This window comes from Gymnoscopelus microlampas, assembly GCF_963454915.1.
Source record: "Gymnoscopelus microlampas genome assembly, chromosome: 17".
Classification (NCBI taxonomy): Eukaryota; Metazoa; Chordata; class Actinopteri; order Myctophiformes; family Myctophidae; genus Gymnoscopelus; species Gymnoscopelus microlampas.
Window position 1 is genome coordinate 41,037,816 of NC_139954.1, and position 26,783 is coordinate 41,064,598.

At 42.2% G+C, this 26,783-nt stretch overlaps 2 protein-coding genes across 3 annotated transcripts in view; both read right to left on the reverse strand.

The window, feature by feature from the left end:
• map2 (microtubule-associated protein 2) overlaps window positions 1-5,578 on the reverse strand; it is a gene marked incomplete at its 3' end in the record, with an annotated part of 94,577 nt that extends 88,999 nt beyond the window's left edge. The window contains 1 exon segment of the mRNA XM_084084275.1: window positions 5,531-5,578.
• Window positions 1-26,783, reverse strand: part of LOC311065227 (mast cell protease 4-like) — a 147,359-nt gene that overhangs the window by 68,388 nt on the left and 52,188 nt on the right. The window contains exon 6 of one of the 2 annotated variants that reach the window (XM_084085456.1): window positions 13,008-13,029. The exons of the other annotated variant lie outside the window; for it this stretch is intronic. The gene's annotated coding sequence lies outside the window, so the exon portion shown is untranslated. Of the gene's footprint in view, window positions 1-13,007; window positions 13,030-26,783 lie in introns of those variants that run through there. 2 annotated transcript variants of the gene reach the window in all.

Here is a 26,783-nt window from a genome sequence, read left to right on the forward strand (position 1 = left end):
GTGAAAACATACTCTCCACCATGCCTTCGGCCTGGTGGAGACAACAAGTCCAAATAAGCAACTACACTTCAGAAACAAGCCCAAAAAACCCCCAAAACAAGTCCAATGTCGCTTATAATAAGGGGACATGGCAACACTGATTGCAGCCCCCACCCCACCCTCTCTCTTTTATTCCATCTCTCCATCCTCTCTTTCTCTCTCAGTCTCTGTCTCACCCTCTCTCTCTCAGCCTCTCTCTTGCTCTCCCTCTCTCCCTTCTATGATTTGCCACTCCACCTATTGCCTGACTAGTGTCTCACGCTTAGTGTGTGTGCGCATGCATGCATGCATGCATGCATGCATGTATATGCGCGTGTGTGTGTGTGTGCGTGCGTGCGTGCGTGCGTGCGTGCGTGTGTGCGTGAGTGTGTGTGTGCCCGTGTGTCTCTCTCCCTCCCTGTGTGTGAGTCACAGTTAGATGCTGCATTGCAGGGCTCTCAGCTCAGGGGGGGCCGGCTCAGAGCAGGAGGGGAAAGCAACTCCAGGGGACGCAGAATATGAGCTCCAGTGTGTCTGTGTCTGTGTGTGTGTGTGTGTGTGTGTGTGTGTGTGTGTGTGTGTGTGTGTGTGTGTGTGTGTGTGTGTGTGTCTGCGTGCGTGTGCATGTACTTTATGTGTGTGTGAGTGTGTGCGTGCGTGAACTGTATGTGTGTTGTGTGTCTGCGTGCGTGTATTGTATGTGTGTTGTGTGTCTGCGAGTGCGTGCGTGTACTGTACGTGCGTGTGTGTGTGCGTGCGTGCATGTGTACACAATCTTGTAGACTCACAAGTTAGTCTCTAAACACTTCATTCAGTGTGAGTAAACTCCAGCATCCGTATTGTGGGCACAGCTTTCGCAGAAAATAAGCAGATCGACAAGCTTGTGAGGGCTAGTTTCTGCGAAAGCTTTCCCCACAATAACAGAGAAAACAGAGAGGACCCTTGTATAGAGCCCTGAGGGACTCTGGTTAAGAGAAAACCCTTAAAACGCAACCATTTGATCAAGCGTTTGCGGGAGTTACTTGATTTCATTTCCATGCTTGCGTTGTTGTCTGCTGTATTGCTTGAGATGAATCGTACAGGCTTGTTTCTGTTCCAACAGCTTTGATAGCTTGTTTAGTTTTTAATCCCACTGTATGTAAAGATCTCATGTGAGAAGTGCTAATAAATTGTACTTACTAATTGAATGTACTTATAGAGACTGAGGACAACCTCGTAGCTTTCATTTTGCTCAAACTGCGTGGAAACAACCATCACCCTGCATTGCGGAACCAATACAAAGTCTTTAGTGAGGTCCTTCATACCAGCTTAGTGGCCTTGTGGTCAGAGTGTCCACCCTGAGACTGGGAGGTTTGGGTTCGATCCCCAGCCGGGTCATATATAAGAATAGGACCCAATGCCTCCCTGCTTGGCACCCAGCATAAGGGTTCGGTCGAGGCTAAGGCCCTGTGACAAACTGGCGCCATATCCAGGGGGTGTACGCTACTTGTGCATCATGTGACATTCTAGTGTCATGTCCATACTACAGAAATAGGCTCCTGCCCTATGGGGCCCAAGGAAAGGCTTACTTCATACCGGGAATAGCCGAGAATAGCCGATCTACAAGCTCACAACGCGTCGCGGATGCAACACGTTGTGAGCTTGTACGTCGGCTATTCTCGGCCCGTTCTCGCGCGACAGAGCATAAATCAAGCATAGCTACTGTTCTAGCAAATACTTTCGATGTTCGTTTTGCATTATGTTTTGTGAAGATCACGGTGACCACCAGACTTCTCGGTTCGGCCGGGATTGTCCCGGATTTAAGCTGTGTATTCCGAGTCCGGTCCTGACAAATATCTCTAAAACACTAAAATGTCCGAGTTTTCAACATTCACAACGAAATAGTAGTAAAAATTTTTTTTTTTTATATAAAATAAAATATTTGAGTGCTTACATATATGTTTATCATGTGCTAAAGTGCTCAAATAATTGTCCCCCCATCATGAAAGTTGGAGGAACCCTTGTGGCAAAAGCTCTATTGCCCTCTGTTGCCCTCAAGCCTAGAACCTTGAGTAAGCTGGTCTATTATGGCAGTAGGGTCTCAGGGAGGGGCTGTAAGGGGACAGAGGGTCAGAAATGTAATGGTAAATGTACCTTGGTGCATGTTTACATGACAACAGACATAACATCATCACCTAAACCTCATTAACTAAGCCCCATAGTTCAATAGCAAGACACTTTTTTCATGTCGATTCATTGATTTGAAAGAAAGAAAATTAATTATTCGATTAAAGCAAATATAACTTTCCTCTTCTACCTGGTTTGAACCCGGTTTCCCGCGCAAGTGCTGATTGTTTTTTTACCATTGGGCTGATAGAGCCTGCCTGCTTGCTCAGGGGATAAAACGAATCTTGACCATCAGGTAAAAAATTGTGTCAAAGGTGAGACATGATCCTAAATGTCTGAATGTCTCAATAGAAGAGCAGGGAGACAAAATACAACCCCCCCCCAATTGTTATTGCCACTTTAACCTACATGAGGAAGATTAAGACTGTGTTATCTGTGTCGATGTATTTTCGGTTAATTGCCCAGCCCTGGTTTGTTTTATTTGGGCCACATACAGCTGGACATGTTGTCTTTCAGTAGAACAGCTCTCCTCTTCCCACTCCTGTGTCCTATAAGCACCCGGCACTCACATACAGCCACCCACGCTGCCATTTAGCGCACGCAGGAAACAGGCAATTTTCTCTTTCTCTTTGTTTCCCCCCATTCTCTCTTTCTTTCCATCTGAGCTACACTTTAGTTGGGGTCGGGTGTCAAGGATGGAACGGTACAGTAGGGCAGTAGTTCTCAAAACATTTGAGATATTTTTCCAAAAAAATAGCAGATATACAAGCTTGCAGCGTTTTTAACATCACCACAGTAGGCATGAAACACATATACAGGTAAGAGTAGAGAGATAAAAAAAACATTTTGTATGATAACAATAATTAATAAATAAGATATAAGAAGATACAAAATCTGGCCTGGTCATCTGCACTTGGATATACCTTTATGGTCCAGTATGAACTATCATTAGATATACCTAAATACAGTCATAAGTAAAATGTACAATCTTCACCAGTAATGTGGACATAATACAGACTATTGACAGTGGATATGTTGTGAGGCCGATATACAGTATGTATAAGTCTCCGACAGCTACACAATGGGAATACGGATAAATACGTACTGTAAATCCACAGGGATTATCGACGGTGAAACATTTACAGCAGCGGTTATAGCCTCCCTCAGCAGGCTTGTGATTATCGTACTACAGTAGTCGTGTACATCTCTGTAGTCCATGAGAAAACGTGGCAGAGTGAGTGAGCATGGGAGTCATTCATCCAAGAGTCATTAATCAAAGTTCCAGAGCTAACAGAGCTTGTTCAGTTTGTTAATGTCCATTATACAACAGGTAGTTCCGACCAAGCAATCTGATTGGTTGAAATAGGCCCTCTACCCGTGCTCAAACGGCCATGACAGCACGCCTAGCCGTCCTCAAATGAAACAAAATAGATGTAGATGTAGATGCAGATGTAGTAGCTAAATCTGGCATTACATTTTTAATTGTATTTCTATCGAATATCTTAATTACAATGAGATTGAGCAAACTGTTAAGTTTTGTTTCTCTATGCGTTCATTTTGGGAAAAGTTGTCTCGCGCACACACAGCCATTTCAGTGTTAGGGTCTGGACTGGCAGAGTAAACAGGCCCCCTGTCAGACCCCTTGTATTTCCAGGATAACAGAGATAACATTCTGTTACACACTATTTTGAGAGCGAAATGCCCCACAATAAGAATACATGTTCTCGAATTCTTTTGTTTTTTTATTTTTATAGTAACTGTTAATAATATAATCATAATATTACACTTCAGAGTGGCAGTGATGCTTGAGGAACTCGGCTCCGCCTCGTTCCTGACAACACTGTCATGACAATAACCACGGTAAAGCACACCCTCTTGTGTAATATTGCTTAATTGTGCTGATGTTATCCCCCCCAAGGCGACCACAACAAAGAGGAGGACACTGGCTACTACAAACTGCTATCCAGAACATTTGAAGCAGCATGTTGCACACATTATTGAAGGAACTGAGCCTCCTCTTGAAGAACAGGTTGCTATGTCCCTTCCTGAAGAGAGCCTCAGACACTGGACTCTTTCAAAGAGTGAAAAATATGTTTTTCACACTCCCAGAGCATATCTGTGGTCCCTAAAAATAAAAGTCCCTAAAAGTCCAATCTTAATGACTTCCTGCCAAATGAAAACGTAATGCGTGATTACATCAGTAAGTCCTTGTGAATAATCATGAATCTTGATTTCATTCACCTGTGTGCTTCCTGTAGCTCAATGTTCCTCCACACGCAGACTGATTTTCATTATGCATCTAATTCAAGGTGATGGCTGAACGGTGCATTACAAATGTTCTCATTTTAAACTTAAATAGCACACTCAAATATGTATCTGAAAACATTTGAAGTGAGAAATAGCCAACGCAGTAAGACAAACTTCTCGTTCCTCTCTCCCCCCCTCTCTCCCTCTCTCTCTCTCCCTCTCTGCGAGACACAAAAGCCTTCTATTGGAGAGTTACGTCAACTAGGGGGCAGAAACAGCGACGGTCACGTGGCTCATGTAAACTCGAAATAGTGACAAACGCTCATAGACTCCAGTGCATTCCGTAAACTTCCGGTCCAGGGCTTTGTCACTATTCGCCAATAGAAGGCTCTGTCTGGCCTGATGAACTCTCCTTATATGGCTCTGGTAGCTGCATTCCCAGCTAGTTGAGGGGACCCGACCGTCAGACAGGACCAGCTTCACTTTCACTAGGAAACTGTGCAAAAAGCCACTGCAGCTGGCACCGGGAAATCATCTGTGTAATTATATAATTCTTTTTACAAAAATCTCCCCTGGCACAAAACATTTTCAGATGGGGCGTTAGAAAAATATATGTAGATCATTTTAGGGGTCCTTGGCAAGAAAAACTTTGAGAACTACTGATTTAGAAGGCATTGGTAGAAATCGGCCTCAGGTCTTAATGGGTTAAATAATACATTGTTACTGTAAACATTGTCCTACCTTTAGTCTGCTATAACTTTTAGTATAAACTAATGGCTAGTAAACGTCACAGTGGGGAATGGGGTTTTAGTGGAGCCGGTTGTGACGTAATTGAAACTAACTGCCTATTAAATATAGCAATACACACAAATCCCGCAGCATGTCATGTAATAATACACCATGAATAAATGTATGAAATAAATTCTCTTCAGCAAGTTTTTTCCCCCCTTTTTCCGATCCCAGCTTTGGAGTCCTAGACCAGCAATTACCGATGTTTTGACTGACTTCTACTCAATAAGTGCAACATTTCCTAATTAATTTGAAAAAAGATGCGATTCAAGTTTCTATTTGATACAATGCTACTGGCCGGCGGACCGCAGCCACGTCATTATGACTCAGACATAACCATAAACAAACCCGGTACTGGTCTCTACAGTACCTGTCAGGGTGATGTGTCTCTACAACTGGTGGTGAGTGAAGCTCGGTGATGACAGAGCTCTCTGTGGCTCTGTCTCTCTCCTTCTCTCTCTGTGTCTCTAGATGTAAAAGTCAGGAGGACGGACGTGGTCCAAGCTACGCTGAAAGCCAAGATGGTCTCCGAGTCGAACCTGGAAATCAAATAAAAAGCACTGGATCAATGTTTTGCGTATAGATTTTAGTATAGTATTTGATTTTCACCAACGCTGCTCTATAATTCTTCCCAAGTTAAGCCCAATTCAAACTCCAGTTGCACGACGGTGTCGCGTGTCGGAAATAGCCGGCCTACAAGTAGGCCTGTCACAATTATTACATAATCGCCTAATCTCAATTATTTGAGATAATCAAAAAAGGTTTTTATGACATAATTGTTAACATAATTATTATAATTATTATGAAACCACTTCAGACCTATACTATACAATTTCTCACAACGTGTCGCTTATTTCAAAGGATTTTTTATACATTGTATACATATGAAATAGTTCACCCCCAAAATTACTTATTTTCTATCGATTTTTCACCCTTGAATTAAAAAATATCCATGAATTCAAGTCTCCATGGGGTGAGTAATCGATAGAAAATAAGTTATTTTTGGGTGAACTATCCCTTTCAGTATATACTGATGCCAATACTTTTGTACTTTTACTCAACATATTTCTACAATAGGGTATTGATACTTTTACTTAAAGGGGCTACACCATGAATTAAAAAAAAATATATTATATATAAATATTGCCCCCTAATACGTTTTAAACAGGTTGTAAGCCTAAAAAACATCCAGATATTTTTTTCTCACAATCTGACTGTCTGTCATTCCAAGCTTTTTCAGCTGCAATACCAAAACGTCCTATTGGGCAGGGGGGAGCTACTGAGCAATTCTGTCTAGCCATCATCAATGCAAAATCAGGGCAAGTGACATCACTTGCCCTGCCATTCTGAAATGGCCTGTTCAGACACGCCCATTCAGGAAATCCATGAAATGAGCATGAATGACTGAATGTTAAAAAAATATATTTTTTTGGGTACAAGAGTCACTGGGGAGCCCAAAAAATACTAAAAACCAAAAAGAAAATGAAATTCATGGTGTAGCCCCTTTAAGTAAAACATGTGAGTACTTCTTCCATCACTGCTGACATCAAGAAAGATGGAGCAGCAACACAGGCTACAGTTCAGTGATGGAAAGCAACTTACTGTCAATACGTTTGTACTTTTACACCAGGCAACATTCATACTTGTAACAGAGTATTTGTATATTATGGTATTGCTAACTGTTACTTTAAGAAAAATAAAATCCGAGTACTTCTTCCACCACTGCTACATTTAATAGCAGTGTTTTCTTTTTCAACCTATTAGGCCCTATTTTTAGTTCACTGAAGGGTGGATGTTTAAAAATATATATTAGAATTGGTCCATTCGTTCGCCTCCTGACATTTTATGTGGGGCAATAAGCCAGTGATTACAATTATGCCTTCTTTTTTTTTGTATTTTTAGTTATTTACCACATACAGGCGTTTGTGTTCCAGGTGATCTTAAAATATGGCCCAGGGTTATCTGTTGTTGCTGTAGCAGCAGATGAGTCACTAGACTTTTGTACTTTTCCTCAAAAAAAAAGAAAAAGAAGTAACCTTTTACTTGTAATATAACAGAGCATGTTTAATATTGTGGTATTGCTACTTTTACTTATATCGTCTCTGTCGGGTGGAAACCTCATATGTCCAAAACTCGGGATTCAACTTCAAAAGCATCAAAAGTAGCAGATCTGCAAGCTCGTAACGCGTCGCTTTGCGGCGCGTTACGAGCTTGCAGATCTGCTACTTTTGATGCTTTTGTGCATGTGACGCTGTAGCATGATCAAGTAGGGCGTTAAATTCACGAAAAAACACAAGAAGTAGGAGATAAGAGGTTTCTGTCCGACAGCCAGGTTATATAAAAATAAAAATATTTTTAAAAACTGCTTATTTCTTCCATCACTGAATACAGTATGTAAAGGTTAGAGTGCTGGCTGCTGTGTCAGCTGTTTGGATCAGATATAATAACATTTTAATTAAAGCATATCAACCCGCGTGACGACGATCCAAGAAATGCATGAATGAAACTCAGATCTACAGCAGCTCATGCATGGACACACATCTTGTGAATGCGTGCCACACACGTGTTGCTGCATTCTGCTGGGGGGGGAGGCAGTGTGATGGACAAGGATGCTAAGCGGCTGAACAAGCTGGTAAAGAAGGCTGGCTCTGTACTGGGGGGGGGGGGGGGGCAGACTCACTGGAGTCTGTTGTGGAGAGATGCACGCACAATAAGATGCGGGCCATAACGGACAATGTGAGTCATCCTCTCCACAACATCCTGGCAGACCAGAAAAGCAGTCGTGAGGATCTGTTCCGTCCGTTGCCCTGCAAGAACGGTTTAAGAACACTTTTGTCCCAACAGCAATTAGGCTCTTTAACTCCATGACCAGCCACTAGGCCTATGAACTGGACTAATGGTCTTAGTTTTAGTTATTTATGGGTCTATGTGCAATGACAAAGGATTATTATTATTCCCAGTGATACCTTTTAATGCTTTTTATGCTTATTCATAATTATATTTTTAAGGGGCCAAGGCCGTAGGGCCTTTGGACCGTTATTGCATCTCTACACTTTCATCTTCTTCTTCCGCCACATTTTGCAGTTCTGTCCAAACCGTGCAGTCACTTTTTACGATACTCGGCAATATGGTAGAGGGCTATACCAAACGGCTAAGACACAAAACTCTATTGGCCAAAGGTTTGCACTATGGCACTCAATTGAAAAATGCAAACTTTAAACATGTATAACCCATGCCCTGTTTCAGCTATTGCCATAAAACTTCAATGCAAATATGCGTCTCCTCATGAGGAACAACTTTCACACTCTGACTTTTCACCTTTAGATCTCCCACCATTTTGAATTATATGAAAAACAGTTAAAACCTCTCCTCTGTGCCGCGCTATGAGCTTGTATATCTGCTATTTTTGAATAGCCAAAGAAATTTAAAATATTCTCCGGTCTAACTGGGTTAAGGAGAAAACAAGTTTATGTATCTAGTGTTTTAGTGCCCTAGCTGCTTGCAGTCCCCTCCAAATGTCTCTTTAGGGACCAATACGGCCTTGCGTTTCACAAGTAATTAAACAGCTTCTATAGAGACATGGGCCAGACAAAAGGGTTCCCCCTATGACAATAACACCAGAGTTTTGGTACCATTTGATCGCACTGTAGTCTTTGCTATCTTTGCTAGTGCATCACTGTGGGCCCTGTGGCCCAGCACAGCACCCCGGGGTGTGTTGTTTTGTTTGTTGTGTAATGTGGTGTGTGTGTGTGTGTGTGTGTGTGTGTGTGTGTGTGTGTGTGTGTGTGTGTGTGTGTGTGTGTGTGTGTGTGTGTGTGTGTGTGTGTGTGTGTGTGTGTGTGTGTGTGTGTGTGTGTGTGTACACCAGAGAGCATCCAGTCTCTCTCTCTGATGGATGAGTCAGTCATGACCTTCGGCTGTTGTTGTCGAGTCGATGTACAAAAAAAAAAAAAAACACTGTCAGCTTCTAAGTACCAAGGCCTCGTATCTCTCTCTCTCTCCCCCCCTCTCTCTCTGCGACCAGTCGTGACTCGTGTGGGCGTCTAGTTAAGTTTAGTGTCTAGCTCCTTTTCTCAGTGAAATACAGAAGAACCGTGATAAAGAAAAGCTTGAATAAAGTTGACCCACGTTGACTCATCTAAAATACGTCTCCCCCTCTTTGTCACTGGCTTAAAATTATTCCTGTTTTTCCACTAGATGGCGCTTTTCTCTAACGCATGAGTGACCATTTCATCCCCAGATGCACACAGATCCAGGAGATCACGTGATCCCAAGATTTACTACTCCATTGACTTCCTGGTTAACGTCTTTGGGAAATCGCCTGTATCTCGCCTCCTGTGTTTTACTATGTAGTGTATTTTGGACGAGTTGTCCTATTTTCAAAGGGCTGTAACAAGCGGACGGGGGGGTTGTGATGATATTCATCTTTTTTTCCACGGAAGCACAGTGAAACACCCCGTGATTACCAACTATCAGCGGATTGATCATACTGGAGATAAATATTCTGTTGCTACTGTACTACTGTACTTCCCTCCCTGTCTTATATAAACTCAGTGTAACCTCAAACTCCATTTTAACCATGTTAGATGAGGAGGCCGTGTTTTATCAATGACTTAAAAAGAAAAACCCTGAGGAAGCGCAAGGGGGGCGTGGCGTTGGAGGAGTTCGGAGAAGTACCGGGGAGCCTGGTTGTTCTTGAAGTCTAGTCTTTGTTTGACTGGGAGCCAGTGCAGGTCATGGAGGACTGGTGTGATGTGGTCCCCCCCAAAGACCCCGGGGGGGGGGGGGGGGTGGACCTGTAGTCCACTTTGTGAACTACAGGTCTAGCAAGCTTTCTTCCCCCCACAACCTTCTATTCTGTCCTCCAGAATAAACATGTTCTGCCCTTCTTGAGCAAATCAGCCATCTTTTCCCACATGATAGAGCTGCTGACTCAAACAGATCCTGCATTGCTTTTTTTCCTCCCTCCCCTCCACGCCACAGCTAGCAGCCCTCCTCATCAGCACTTAAACTCCAGGCTTAACCCATTCAATCCGCGAACACATCTGTGTCATTTTAGATTTCTTTGGCTATTCAAAAATAGCAGATATACGAGCTCATAGCGCGGCACCGAGTGCCGCCCTATGAGCTTGTAGATCTGCAATTTTTTGAAAAATCGTGAAAATGTGTGCGTCCCTGGAACACAATATTTTGAGATGGGGGTCCGCGGCCAAATACATATCATTTTGGGGTCCTTGACATGAAAAAGTTGGGGAACCACTGATTATAGAGAAATAAGTAAAAAAAAAAAAAAAAGCTACGATTTAGAAGACATTTTTGTAGAATCCCCCAGAAGCAAAGATTTGAGTTACAAATGTTTGCTTTAGAAAATATATATATTCAAAGATTTGCACACATTTTCATGATAAAAAAAAAAAAAAAAAGCAGATCTACAAGCTCATAGCGCGGCGCTGCGCTACGAGCTTGTATATCTGCTATTTTTGAATAGCCCAAAGAAATCTAAAAATGACAGATGCGTTCCCGGTCTGAAGGGGTTAATAAAGACGTACGGTAGAGGTGGTGGAGCTGGCGTCAGGGTTCAGGAGTTAACAATAAGGAGGGACGTATAGTGGCAGGCGCAGAGAGGGAGGCTGTCACATGTGGTTGCACATGTGTGCCAGTGACGGGAACAAAGGACAGCGCAGGGCAGCAGACCTAGAGCTATACGGCAGAGAGATCACAGAGGGGACGCCTTGCTTTTTTACGCATTGCGTGTTACTTAAGTGCTTCACTTTAGCCCATTCAGACCTGAGGTACGATCCTACAACATGTCCTCAAAATCCAAAAACAGGAACTAAGTTGCTGTATCAGTGGTGATCAAACTTTTTCATGTCAAGTAACCCCAAAATGATGATGAAATTAAGTATTTGGCCGCGGACTCCCATCTCAAAATATTTTGTTCCAGGGACCCCCAGTAGCAAAGATTTGAGTTACAAATGTTTGTTTTATAAATATATACAGTATATTCAAAGATTTGCACACATTTTCAATTTTTTTCTAGCTCATAGCGCGGCACTCAGTGCTTGTATATCTGCTACTTTTAAATAGCCAAAGAAATCTAAAATGACACAGATGCATTCCCGGTCTTAATGGATTAAGTGCTTCACTTTAGTTTCTTTAAAATGAGTGCCGAGGAAAAATACAACTGCCCTAAATGGAGTTTAAACGCTTAAACCCTCTATAGTGAAACGGAGTGTCAACTGTACTTCGACTACTTTTTCCCATCTACAACAAATCTCTACAGCAAAGTCTACAAGTTCAATATTTGCCCCCTATAATTGGGATGCTGGGGTTCAAATGTAGCCTATACTATGTTGTAAAAATCGAAAACTGATGTTTCTCTTGGCCCGCATGATGTGGTTGCGGTGTCGCGGTCTTGTTCCGCAACTTTAGGAAGATTTGTTCTTTTTGACATTGCAGCTTTGATACGACATTAAGTATTTGTTCCCAGCGACGGACGCATACGGACGTCCCGTTGGCCTCGCACATCACACGCTGATGTCACCGAGCTGTCTCGGTTCAGGCGAGGCCCTCGGAGTCTCCAAGACCAGCTGTCTTCCCTCCATTGCGGTTACGAGCTCTGAGCTTATTGTCTGGCCGTGGGCCCAATGTGGCCGTGCATTAGCTGATTGCTTTGGAGCTTAAGATACAGTGGTTCCTCCAAGTGTCAACAGAAACAAGAGACCTCGAGTAAGGATGCTGGGCTTGACGAGACTCCAAGAAAATACGAGTTCAAATTAAATGCTGTTCTTCTGCCCAGCCTTCCTCCTCCTCAAAGTGGGGGAGGAAAATTAGATTATATCTTGAGCCAAGATGAGAGATAAATAAACCAAAGCACGATTTTCTCTTTTTTTTCTTCACATCACTCAGGCAAGGCAAAATCCCTTGACAATAGACGGGCATTTCTTTATCGCTCTGCGCGCGCGCGCCTCTGTACCGATTATGTGTACAAACGGAGATGATAAGATGCTCAAAACTCAATTTAACCTTTACTGCTGTTTTGTATCTGTCATTTTAGGTTTGTATATTTGCCAACGCGCTCAGCTCTCATGCATTTCAATCATGGTTGAGTTGAATAATACTTTGAATTCTCTGCATTCATCAGTTTTGAATAATCTTCTCCAGGGGCCAGGTTGTCCTTGAATACTGATTAGGAATCAGCTACTCAGTCCACTTCTAGAAACTTAAATGAGTGAGGAAATAGCTCAACGGATCCCCAATCAATAATGCTTGCTCATTTATTCTGTGACAGTACAGTAGTTTTTGTCTCCGCCACACACACACACACACACACACACACACACACACACACACACACACACACACACACACACACACACACACACACACACACACACACAGTAGAGAAAGCTAAGGATAAACGAACAACGAGAATATATACGAGATACATTTAGTTATAATTATGTTTTTGGTGTATTATAATCCCGTAAAGGATGCGCACGCACACGCACACGCACACACACACACACACACACACACACACACACACACACACACACACACACACACAGTAAACTGCAAGCATCCAAAATAAACAGAAGGTCAAGAATTCCCGGGTGACAGCAGTATTGCAAACATGCCAGGTCAACAGGGAACATGTCACCTATCGTCTCTGTCAGGTGTCAAATTCAAAAGCATCAAAAGTAGCAGATATACAAACTCAAAACGCATCGCTCCGCGCCACCGTTTCGAGCTTGCAGATCTGCTACTTTTGATGCTTTTGTGTGACGCTGTAGTGTGATCAAGTAGGGCGTTCATTTACGAAATAAAATAATAATATGTACATTAGAATATGGAGATAAGAGGTATCTGCCCAACGGCAACGGTATTTTGGTGTATCATAGATAACTCATAATATGTAATCTGAGTTCCCAGAAGTTTTCGCCAGCTCTCGCATGCAAACGGGAGGGAAGAGGAACTTCTGGCCCAAGACCCCTGTATTTGTGGGCGGGATGTAACTTACGCTCAGAATCTGAGCGGACACGCCTCTTACCGGTCTGAGAGCTTGTCTAAACAGTCCGACGAGAGGCAAACAGCAGTACACAACAATGGCGGCCGCAATTTCTCAAGGAGAAATTGCTTCCCGTCGCTCCTATTTGCATGCAACACCCACTGCATGTGGATCCCGCCCCCTTTTCTTCATTGGCTATTGATTTGAATCAGAACGCAGTGGCCACGCCCCTGCTGTCCAGGCTCTGAGCCGATGTCTCCCAGACTACATAATATGCGATACATATCATCATAGTCGGGAAGAATCATAGTCGTATGTAAAAGAAAATCAAAAGCACCTGTGTTACAATGGGTCCAATGTTATCATTTAGTCACGATATTTATAAAACCCACTCTGCGCAGTAATGCATGTTGGTTCTGAATTTTTTTCATGTCAAGGACCCTCAAATTAATTAAATTAATGTGTTTGGCTGTGGACCGCCAGTTGAAAATATGTTTTTGTCCAGGGACCCCCATACAATATTTCAAAAGAATATTCCAAATTGTAGCCAATTTTTTAAGATTTGTTGAAAATAGCCGATCTACAAGTTCACATCGAGTCGCATCACAACGTGTTGTGAGCTTGTAGATCAGCTATTTTCAAATAGCCTATGTATACAGGGTTAAAGTGGTTGAACTAGCATTTTGATGCTACTGTACACTGTATTAACTCATTTTGCTGGGGACCCCTGCAACCACCTCAAGGACCACTGGGGGTCCCCAGACCCCATTTTGAGAACCACTGCAGTAATGGAAATAATAAAGCTTAGCAGTTTTATGAGTGGAGAGAGAGAGAGAGAGAGAGAGAGAGAGAGAGAGAGAGAGAGAGAGAGAGAGAGAGAGAGAGAGAGAGAACAGAGCCTCAAGATGTCCTTTCCTTCACTCTAATGTAATGGTCTTTTCTTTTCTCTAAGCTCGTCCATTATACAACCCTATAGCCCCACACACACACATGTGCATGGACTTGCGCACACACTCACACACACACACGTACACGCACACAGTTGCTGCTGTATGTGCAGTCTTAGGGGACAGAACACGTTACTGTCATCACTGTGTGTGTGTGTGTGTGTGTGTGTGTGTGTGTGTGTGTGTGTGTGTGTGTGTGTGTGTGTGTGTGTGTGTGTGTGTGTGTGTGTGTGTGTGTGTGGCATGAATACAACCCTACTGTAAGTGTGTAAGTGCAGACTGCAGAGAGTGTCAGTACAGTATGTGCGTATGTTAAGATGAGCTTACATTCAGTTGCTGTAGTCGGGTAGAAACCTTGTACATGTATGTCCAAAACCGTTCCTTTATCAATAATCACAGCCGATCAACAAGCTCACAACGCATTGTGATGCGCTGCGTTTTGAGCTTGTAGATCTGAAGTTTCCACTAGTTCTGTGTGACACTCTCGTATGATACACTTACATTTACTCAAGTACTGTACTTAAGTACAATTTTGAGGTACTTTTACTTTACTGGAGTATTTCCAATTTTCAATACTTTTACTTCTACTCCACTACATCTTAGCGCCAAAAATTATACTTTTACTCCAAAACTTTAGTTACTAGTTACTTTGTAGATTTTGATTATTATTATTACAAAACATTCATTAACCACTTCAGCAATATATACATTTTGGCCATTTGAAAATAGCGTATCTATAAGCTCACAATGCATCACGTTTGCTTGTAGATCTGCTATTTTCAAAAGATTTTTATGCATTTTATACATTTGAAAACTTGTAAAATGGGACATACTGAGAACTTTATACTTTTGGTACTTTAAGTACATTTTGATACCAATACTTTTGTACTTTTACTCAAGTAAATTTTGAATTCCGGACTTTTACTTGTAACAGTATTTCTACATTGCAATATTGATGCTTTTACTTGAAATTGAGTACTTTTTCCACCAGTGTGAATGTGCATGCTGCTACCTGTGGGACTGGGAGTTCCAGTATAGATCTGTGTGTGAGAACAGACCTACTGATTCACTGTATAGGTGCCTTTGAACTGGAGAAGAAAGCACTGCTCTTTGAACTCACTCATGTCTCAACAACAGAAGAAGTCCCTGTACTTGGAATGAGGTGGTTATTATTATACCATGTCATTGTCATTGCTAATGACAATGAACCAGGATTTATATGTACCTGAAAGATGCTGCAATGTACAGTAAGTATTGTGTACAATATCAAAGCTTCTCTGGCATTTCACTGGGAAATGTCTTAACTCATTGAGTGCCATTAACGTGTTTCACGTGTTTTTACCGCTATGGCGCTGGGTGCCATTAACGTGTTTGACGTGTTTTTGAAAAAATAGTAAAAAAAAAAAAAAAACATAGTAAAAAATGAAAAACATGTTCAGAACCCAAGATATCATCATCTGAAGATATAAAGCTCCATCCACTCCTTGTTTAACTTAGAACTGAAAAAGGCTGTATCTCGCTTCCTAAGCACTTTTTGTTTTCTGTGAAAAAAACTCTGGCACTTTTCAGAATCAATTCTGAAATAATTCTGGCAATCCTGGCACTCAGTGAGTTAATATAATCCTATAGACAGTCATTCCTATAGACACAATTTCAATCCCCTTTGCAATACCTACAATGCATTCCTTCTATATTGATTTGGCCAATATATCGGTCATTATTGGATTTTAGGTATTTGCAACTGTGCAGCAGTTTGTGTCGTGAAATGATACTCGTTTTTGTTTGTTTGTTTTTACAGTTTTGAATAGGGCTTAAATGGTTCGGCTTATGTGTATTTTATATTTACTTGTTCATTGTATAAATAAAGTTAAGTTCAATATACTTAATTTAGTTGTTTTTTTATCTATCAAAACATTTTTGTTTTTGTTTCTTTATAAGTTAAATGTTCTCAAATACAAATGTATCAAATCAAAAGTTTTTAAAATTGATTTCAACATTTTGCAAGCACATCATTGGCGTGGACTTGGCATTGGAAGTTAGTTGCAGCCCTACTGAGAGACCCCCTACATCTTTTAAAGCGATCGGCCGGTGGATCCTTGTGAGGAATAACATTCTATGAATTTTCAAAGGTTTGTGAAAACACTCGAAAATCGCTGGCAAGGGCAGGTATAGACAATGTTTTTTTTTCTGGCAGTCAATGAGTTAAGTACAGTACTCAAGTAAATGTACTGTCCAGTTACTGTCCACCACTATCCGCAACAAGTTTCAACTTGCAACCACTTGCAACAGAATTCCCAAAACTGTGGCGACCTGCAACGGGTCAAATCAGACCGCCGTGATTTCTCTCTGCAACATATTGCAACGGTGTTGTTGCATCATGGTGAATCATTAGTGTGGGTAGGGGACTGAGCTTAAGATGTTCTGGTAGGTTTAATAAATTAATAAATAAATTAAATAATAAATTAAATGATTCTTCTGGGTTGTCCTCAGTCATTAATCAATCTCTCTCCCTCCATTAACCTACAATAGATCCTCTGCTCACACCAGAATCACCCTGAATCAGGTCACACGCTATCAACAGCCAGGTGTGTGTGTGTGTGTGTGTGTGTGTGTGTGTGTGTGTGTGTGTGTGTGTGTGTGTGTGTGTTTTTGTTGTGCATGCTTGGGTGTGGGTGAACGCAGATATGTGTGTGAAATTACTACTAGGTATATGCTCTATCCTAATGAGGACCAAATGTCCTCAAAAGCACAGAAAGCTGGGCAACACTAGTGGAAACTAAGTGAGGACAAACGTTATCCTGGGAAATTCGGTCAAGTCAGCAAAGTTTAGTGCCTGCTCATGCACAGCGATAACATTTATAGACCCTCTACAGGAAATTAAATCATTTGTTTCTAAACACATTATACATGGCTGAAAACATACGGTACATACGGTTGATTTGATTGAAAGTCCTTGTCCTTAGTTTCTAACACTTGCTATAACTTTTGAGCGGTTTGTCGAGTCATGAGTTGCCTCACTGGACTTGGTTGAAATTCATTGTCTTTCATTAGAGTTACTTAGCTCTGCTCCCAGTTCTGATTGGTCGATATTTGCTCCCCGTGGACAAATGTGCAAGGGCCTGGTCATCGCTGGTCAATTTGCTTGTACCTCCCTCTCTGTCTACCCCCCCCCCCCCCCCCACACACACACACACACACACACACACACACACACACACACACACTTTAATAAAATTGAATTGAATTGAATGAGGTGGAAAAGCAGAGGTAACATTTGCATGAGTACAACATGATTAACCTAACTGTTACAGGACAAGCCGACCAGCCATAGTGTATCTAGTGCTCAATAGATAACTATAGGGTCTTACCACAAGCTTTGGCATACTGGTTCAAACTGGAACTGGACAAAGACAGCACAAAGAAATGCAAAATATCTACAGTTGGAACGTTAGTTCATGCTAGACTCTAAACAAAGACAGCACAGTCAGAGATATACATGTTAGCTTATGCTAGTATCTGTATGAAGACAAAGAGAGATGTACAATACTGTAGCTAGAAATGTTAACTCATGGTATCTGACTGCCACATCAACGCGCACTCATGCACACGCAGCCAATAATTTGATGACCGGGTCATCGGTCAATAGAAGAAAAAAGCCTTGAAAGTGAATTCAAGGCTTCATGGGGTGTGTAATTGATAGAAAATAAGTTTTTTTTGAGTGAACTACTCCTTAATTTGGTGGTCCTTGACATGAAAATGTTTGAGAACCACTGGTTTAAACAACATTAGGAAGGAAGGCCAAATAAGCAACTACACTTTAGAAACAAGTCCAAGAAACCGCAACCACCAATATTTACAAGCAACTTTACAGAGAGAAAAAAAGCCCAACGTTGCTGACTTGGCAACAGTACTTCATGCATACGTCTAGTCCACACCTATTTCAGAACAACAGCGCACTCTTCATTGACTGCCGCTCTATCTAGGGGTGCAAGTTATTCAAGTTAATGAATAAAAAAAATCGACAATTTTACAAAAAATAAAATGAAACGCGCTTCTCAAAAGAATAATCACTGAGAGAATAATCGACAGTTGCAGCCCAAGTGAGACACACATACTGGTCAGTCAAATGCCAGTGTTCTGGCTGGGTTGGCACAACATGGCACAGATGGTAGGTAGGGGCTGGAGATTTGACACCCAACATCAAGCCTTTGTATTGTGTTTAAAACAGGATTTGCCCCCTCAATGATGATGACTCATTCATCAGCGTTCTGAGAGCTGTGGGATAGATGCCAGTACAGTACAGCATGGCTCTTCAACGCTGTGCTTTCTGGCAGATCTGTGGTATGATGATTGATGGGATGAATGGAGGACGTGTAATTTATGTAATTATGTCATGAAAGAGGAGCGCTTATATACAGTATACAAAAAGTCCTTGGCGCTTTTTTCCCCCACTTTTAGCATACCTATTCTGAGGAAAACTTTAGCCAAAAATAAGCATGTAGATCGGCTATTTTTGACAAAGAGGTTTGTCGAGGGATATTTCACTTAAAAAAAAAAAAAAGTTTGAAGTTATAATGGGTTTGTATAAGAAGGGGGCGTGTCTGATAAAAATGAATATCAAATATCTAAACACTGAATCAAGCAACTTAAAAACTGTCTGGGGGGCTCACAAAAGCCTGAGTAGACGATAAAATGACCCAATTTCTTTTTGAAAGTGAAATATCCCTTTAAGAGTTATTTCATACTTTCAAAGTAACCTTTCCAGTCTCTCTCAAAGTCATTATTAAAACAAATATGAATAACTTAATAAAAATATTATATATATATATATATATATATTGCAGTTACTTCCTTCTCAGTTTCTCATAGTAATCCCTCCTTAACAACTTCTTCCATTATTATTAATTAAAAAGTACCAGAAGGACTTCGGAGTGCTGGCTATTCTCTGATGAATGGACTGAATGTGCTCGTTTTTGTTTCTACGGCTTTCTTTTTCACCCAAATGAAGTCTGTTTGGGTCGATTCTGCGCCTAGCTTTATCTCCTTATAAATCTATGATGACCACTGCCCAACCAGTCGACCGCGGGCTGATTGCCAGTGGACCGCAAGATCATTTTGGAAAAAATATTTTTCATTCATTAATAAAAAAAAACTTTCAGGCGTTCCCATTGATGGTTTATTGACTGTCACACCTACAGTACCATTGAGCTCCATGTATATACCTCAGTGTATGGTGGTACCGAAAATAGATCTACAAGCTCTCTACAAGCTCAGAATGCATTGCATCCACAAGTGTTGTGGGCTTGTATATCTGTTTTCAGCATGCGGCACGTGCATAAATGAAGCATTACGGTTACCTCCCACCGGATCATTGCTCCTCACTCCCTGTAAGCATGCAGCAGCAGCCTGATTTGGTGATAGTAGCCTACGGTGTGGATTGAAAAGCTCTGCGAGATCATTATGGATCATACACGTTTCACAAACACTGGTGTGTCTTAAGACTATCTAACCTACTGAAACTCTTGTCACATAGTTTACAGTAGAAAGGTTTTTCTCCTGTGTGGATACGCTGGTGTGTCTTCAGATTACCTGACTCATTGAAACTCTTGTCACACCATTTACAATGGAAAGGTTTTTCCCCAGTGTGGATACGCTGGTGTGTATTCAGATTAGTTAACTGACTGAAACCCTTGTCACAATGTTGACAGTGGAAAGGCTTCTCTCTGGTGTGGATACGCTGGTGTTTGTTCAGATTACGTGAATCACTGAATGTCTTGTTACACTGTTTACAGTGGAAAGGCTTTTCTCCAGTGTGGATACGCTGGTGTGTCTTCAGATGACCTGACTCATTGAAACTCTTGTCACACCATTTACAATGGAAAGGTTTTTCCCCAGTGTGGATAGGCTGGTGTTTGTTCATATTACTTAACTGACTGAAACTCTTGTCACAATGTAGACAGTGAAAAAGTTTTTCTCCGGTGTGGACACGCTGATGTGTATTCAGTTGACCTAATGTGGTGAAACTCTTGTCACACTGTTTACAGTGGAAAGGCTTTTCTCCAGTGTGGATACGCTCATGTGTCTTCAGGTGACTTAACTTACCAAAATGTTTGTCACACTGTTTACAGATGTAAGTTTTCTTTCCTGTGTAAATCGTCTGATTTTTCTTTACATCTCCTGGTTGAGTTAAAACCTCTGTAAACCGTTGATGACTTTGAGATTTTGGTGGGTCTGTGTCTGCTTGTTTCCGGCTCATTACAGAGCTGACTAATTGCTGACAGGCCTCTGAGCAGATTTGTCCATTCCTCAGCGTTTGGCAGTTGAGGTCGTCGTGGCACGGACAAGACGTGAAGGTACACTCAGAACACAGAACAGGAGAGCTTAGTCTGGGAGGATTGGAGGGACCACACTCCTCCCAGGAGTTCATGGTCGGAGCCGCTGCTGTACATGGACTGTGATGGGGACGGAGTCGTAGGTTCTGTTGAGGCTGGACAATGTGTGTTCTCTCTATTTCGCTGTATTCTTTGTCTACCAAAGTTCCTCCACTACGTTGGAGGAACAAATGCCACACTTTTAACATTGCCCTTGTATAGAGCCACCAGGAGGCCGAATTTTTGTTTTTTTATAGTCAAGTGATCAAGGCGGATCCGTACGTTTTTTCCTATTTCATCCTGATTGACGAATTCCGAACATTGCTGGCCCACAATAACCTACCTGACCTGGCGGAGACCTGTGCTCCGAGGAGCACTTTTTCTAGTTTTTCTTCTGTTGCTGTTGGTAGTCATGGTTTTCAGTTCCCACTTGATGTCATGACGGCCCCCTCGCGTATTAGGAGAGCAGGGTGAGTCACCAGAACCAGGGACAGGTGTTTTTGATGAATCTAACATGTTAAAAATGAGTTGAAGAGTTTGAAGTTATAATGGGTTTGTATAGGAAGGGGCGTGTCTGATAAAATGAATATCAAATATCTAAATACTGAATCTAGCAACTTAAAAACGGTCTGGGGGGTTCACAAAAGCCTGAGCAGACGATAAAATGACCCAACTTTTTTTTAAAGTGAAATATCCCTTTAACTCTTTGACTGCCAGAGTATTTTCAAAAAGTACTCCCCAGTGCCAGCGATTTTCGTGTTTTTCTTTGTTGTTATTTTGTTATTTAAATTCATTTAAGTTTGTCTGGCTGCGGTTTTAAACACACACGACAGATCGACCAGCAGAGAGCAGCAGATCGACCTCTTGATCACTCGCTCACTCACTCGACCCCCCCCAAACAGGCTCAAACAGTCCATCGCTGTACGCACAGAGATTACCTCATTACACGCACAAGGGTCTCGGGGGGAAAAAAGTAGCCGCTGGCGATAATTCATTGCCAAGCTGTGGCCTGTTGAATGTGCCTTGTTTTGACCGTGAAGCAAGAGGAACGGAGATATATGGATTTTCCCTCAGGAAATAAACACGAACCTTTGCCTACGATCTTAGCTAGGCCTCGACCCGACCCGATATGCGGTTTTCCGGAACCAACGCGAAAGGTTCGGAATCTCCATATGCGGAGTCCTGACTACTAATTGAAGCCAATGGACGCCGAATCCAAATTGGCCCAAATCGCATGGATGAGCCCTGAAAGCACATGGTTGGTGCTACAGACTCCAAATTTCGCAAACAGATAGCTCAGACCTTTGCCTACGATCTTAGCTAGGCCTCGACCCGACCCGATACACAGTTTTTCGGATCCGGCACGAAAGGTTTGGAATCTCCGTATGCGGAGATGACTGACATCGGGCTGTTCCGGAGCAAGCGCTGACTCATTGTGACATCACTTCATAAAAGGCATCACATACACTAGATGAGTCAACAAAAAATCTCTGAGTGTGGCATAAACTATAGTCTTTCTTCCTCTCACTCCGAGGTGACAGATGAAAGTATATAAGCCGGCTTCTAAGCTAAGTCCAGCACTCTTGACAGACCTCTGCATATAGTCTATAAGCAGCTCTCAAAAAAATGAGTACTCCAGAAAAGCTACCAAAGCTAAACCCCGGTGAAGGAGAAATAATTCGTAACAACTTGGTACTTCTAAATTATCAGTGCAAGTTCATGGAAAGCCGGAAGGAATTGCAGGAGCAGGCCTTCAAGACATCGACTCAAGTCCTTCTTTATATACAAAAACTGAGACCTTTGCCTACAATCTTAGCTAGGCCTCGACCCGACCCGATATGCGGTTTTCCGGAACCAACGCGAAAGGTTCGGAATCTCCATATGCGGAGTCCTGACTACTAATTGAAGCCAATGGACGCCGAATCCAAATTGGCCCGAATCGCATGGATGAGCCCTGAAAGCACATGGTTGGTGCTACAGACTCCAAATTTCGCACACAGATAGCTCAGACCTTTGCCTACGATCTTAGCTAGGCCTCGACCCGACCCGATACACAGTTTTTCGGATCCGGCACGAAAGGTTTGGAATCTCCGTATGCGGAGATGACTGACATCGGGCTGTTCCGGAGCAAGCGCTGACTCATTGTGACATCACTTCATAAAAGGCATCACATACACTAGATGAGTCAACAAAAAATCTCTGAGTGTGGCATAAACTATAGTCTTTCTTCCTCTCACTCCGAGGTGACAGATGAAAGTATATAAGCCGGCTTCTAAGCTAAGTCCAGCACTCTTGACAGACCTCTGCATATAGTCTATAAGCAGCTCTCAAAAAAATGAGTACTCCAGAAAAGCTACCAAAGCTAAACCCTGGTGAAGGAGAAATAATTCGTAACAACTTGGTACTTCTAAATTATCAGTGCAAGTTCTTGGAAAGCCGGAAGGAATTGCAGGAGCAGGCCTTCAAGACATCGACTCAAGTCCTTCTTTATATACAAAAACTGGAGCAGGAAAAAATAAAAATACGATACGATACGATACGATAATACGATAATATTTTATTGTCAGTTCACACTGAAATTTGTCTTGCGACCCAGCAGCCATGTATGCAACAATAAACAGTTCACACATTTGACATGACACAAGAAAAACAAAACACAATACAAAATACATACATAAAGACATACAAAGACAAGAGCAATGTCCACCTCTCAGCCTACCCTTGGCCTATAAATCCTGATTAAGCCTCAGTGTCGTCTGATGGACAAAGGACCTCTTCAGTTTGACCTTATTGTATGTAGGAACACCGTATCTCCTTCCTGAAGGCAGCAACCTATATTCTCCATACAAAGCATGGCTAGTGTTTGAAGTGATATTCCTTGCCAACCTTATCATACTATCATTATACGTAGTTGTATAGAGCCTCTGAAGTGGCTGTCCAACAATCTTTGAACAAATGTTCAGTTGCTGCAGCAGTTGTGACTTTAAGGCTACAGACAGACATCCATACCAGGTGGTACTACAGTACTGAAGAACACTCATTATAACAGAAGTGAAAAACAAAAGAAGAATCTGTCTACTAGCACCAAAAGATCTCACACGGCGAAGGAAATAGACTCTTTGCTTTGTCTTCTTACCCACTGATTCAATCTGTTCTTTCCATGACAGAAGGTGGTCAATTACTACTCCTAGGTATATATACGAACATACCTGGTTGATCTGTTCACTATGAATAGTTATGGGGGATCTGTGTATCTCTAGTGGGGCACCAAAAACAATCTCCTCTGTCTTTTTTGTGTTAATGATAAGAGCGTTGTTATCGCTCCACTCCACCACCTTATTTACTCTGTGTTGGTGCAGTCCAGGATCACTGGAACTATCCAAAAGGGAAATCAAAACTGTATCGTCAGAGTACTTTAGAATGTATTGGTCTGTTTTGTCAGTGCGACATTCAGACAGACATTCCTCAGTACGACAGCTGTCAGTATAAAGGGTGAAAAGTACAGCTGAGCTTACGCAACCCTGGGGAGCACCAACATTAGTAGTTAATGCTGCGGAGAGGGTTTTGTTCACTTTCACCCTCTGTACTCTGTTAGTAAGGAAGGAAGCATACCAGTGAATTAAGTATGGATTCAGTTGCAACTGCACCATCTTTGACACCAGAATATCAGACTGTATTGTATTGAAAGCTGAAGAGAAGTCTAAGAACAGCACCCTTGCATAATTCTTATTAGACTTATCTAGGTGTTTTGTAATGAAGTGGACCAGTGTGACAACCGCATCCTCTGTACCGCAACCTTTCTTATAAGCAAACTGACAGGGGTCAAATTTGTCTTTAGTTATACTTACAAGATGTTGCAACAGTATTCTTTCCAGTGATTTCATGATCACTGAAGTGAGAGCTATGGGTCTATAATCCTTATGTTATTTTGGACATTGGATTTTGGGTAGTGGTTTTATGTGTGAGGTTCAAAATGAACCAAAGAATTACAAAACTCGATTGGGATGCGAAATGGAAAGCTAATAAGGCTGTTGCTGGGGATCAGATGGGACAGTCAACATCTGCTGGCCAGACAGGAGGAGCAGACGGAGGAGGAGACAGTGTTCCTGGGGAGCAGATGGAACAGTCAACATCTGGTGGGAAGACAGGAGGAGCAGACAGAGGAGGAGACAGTTTTTTTGATGAGATTGGTGATGAAGAATTAATTAACTGTGCTGCTTTTACTGAAGAAAACAAGGATCAGTCAAGATCTGAGTTGGATGAGGTGCAGACGGGGGAGACAAACATAAGACAAGCTAAATCAACAGCACAAGACCAACAAAAAACAAGTTCTCCAAAAAAACTCAAGCTGAACTCTCCCGCTACAAAAAAGAAAAGAGCAACAAAGCGTGGGACTGGGATGATGACTTGAATGATGCAGATTTATGCAGGCTGCATATTCTGCTTAAAGAAGAAACAAACAAAAAGCGACAGAGATATATGCCATGTATGGGCATAAAAGGACACATACAAACAGATACATAGATCCCCATATATGGGCATGAAAGGGACACACCCAGACACATACAGAGATGTCCATATATCACAGACACAGATAGCTCCATATATGGGCATAAATGCACACACAGATGGGCATAAATGGACACAGGCAAACAGATGGCCAAAACGGGTCCTATGACAACAGGTATAATGGGGTTTGATTTAAAGGGTGGAGCATTCATTCCCTATTTACATCGTTCCTGTGTAGGCCGGTCCCCGACTAGACCCTCGGCCACCCGAAGGGCGGCCGAGCTTCTAGTCGTTTTAATTGAGCGACAAGCAAAATGTCATAATTGTGACAGGCCTAGTGACAGACAGAGGTAAAGACACAGGGACGTGCACAGATAGACTCTAGGTGGTGCTAGAGCACCTGCCCTTTGCCCTCTTCACCAGAAGTGCCCTTTTGAAAAAAAGGGCACTTCAACCTTTTTCAGTTTACAGCAGGGGTCTTCAACAGGGGGTCCGGGACCCCTAGGGGGTCCTCAGAGTTACTACAGGGGGTCCGCCAAATCTTTATGTGATATGATTTTTCTTTTTACAATAACCACTCGAAACCTAGCATCCCTTTTCTGAGGAGAACTTAAGCCAAAAATAGCAGATCTACAAGCTCACAATGCCTCGCGCATGAGAGAGAGAGAGAGAGAGAGAGAGAGAGAGAGAGAGAGAGAGAGAGAGGAGAGAGAGAGAGAGAGACAGAGAGAGAGAAGGAGGTGGAGATGGGTGGGTGAAGGAGACATTGTCTGGACCATTACATCATCACTGCTCTTCATGCTGCTGCAGTGACTGCCTGGAAATAACAACGTAGCCTGTACTGTAGCTCTCCTCTCCTTCCTGTCCATTACATTACATTACAATGGTTCTCAAACCTTTTCATGTCAAGGACCCTCAAAACGATGTTTTTTTTGGGGGGGCTGCGGACCCCCTGTCTCAAAAAATATTTTTATGCCAGGATTTTTCCGTTATGAACTTGTATATCTGCTATTTTTGAATAGCCAAAGTATAAAATATGGTTAAAGTAGTTCAAATGTGATGCCATATTAACCCATTAAGACCTGGAACTGTCATTTTTAGATTTGAGCTAAGAAAGCATTATTTTACACTTTGGCTATTCAAAAATAGCAGATATACAAGCTCATAGCGCGGCACCGAGTGCCGCGCTACGAGCTTGTAGATCTGCTATTTTTGAAAAATCGTGAAAATGTGTGCAAATCTTTGAATATATGTATTTTTAAAGTGAACATTTTTAACTCAAATCTTTGCTTCTGGGGGGTCCCTGGAACAACATATTTTGATGGGGGTCTGCGGCCAAATACATGTAATTTTGGGGGTCCTTGACATGAAAAAGATTGAGCACCACTGATATAGAAACATACGTTTTTCAGAATACTGAGATTTAGGAGACATGTAGAATCGGCTTCAGGTCTCAATGGGTTAACTAGTTTTGCTGGGGACCCCATAGACCCCTTAACAGACGACGTCACACTGATAAGAACCAGTATGCGTGCAACCAGTATGCGCTAAATGAAACCCATTCTATCAGGTCTCGCTAGGACGCGCCTCACTAGCCAACACACAAGAGGGGGTTGGGATGTGCTGAAACTAGCGCACCCCGAAACAACAGGTTGGAAATTGATTGCGTGAAACAATCACCTGCGCATCCAGTCTCAATGTTAGTAAACAATTAATTGGTCTATGGTAACCCCCAGGACCACTTTGAGAACCAATACATTACAGCAGTGGTTCTTAAACGTTTCA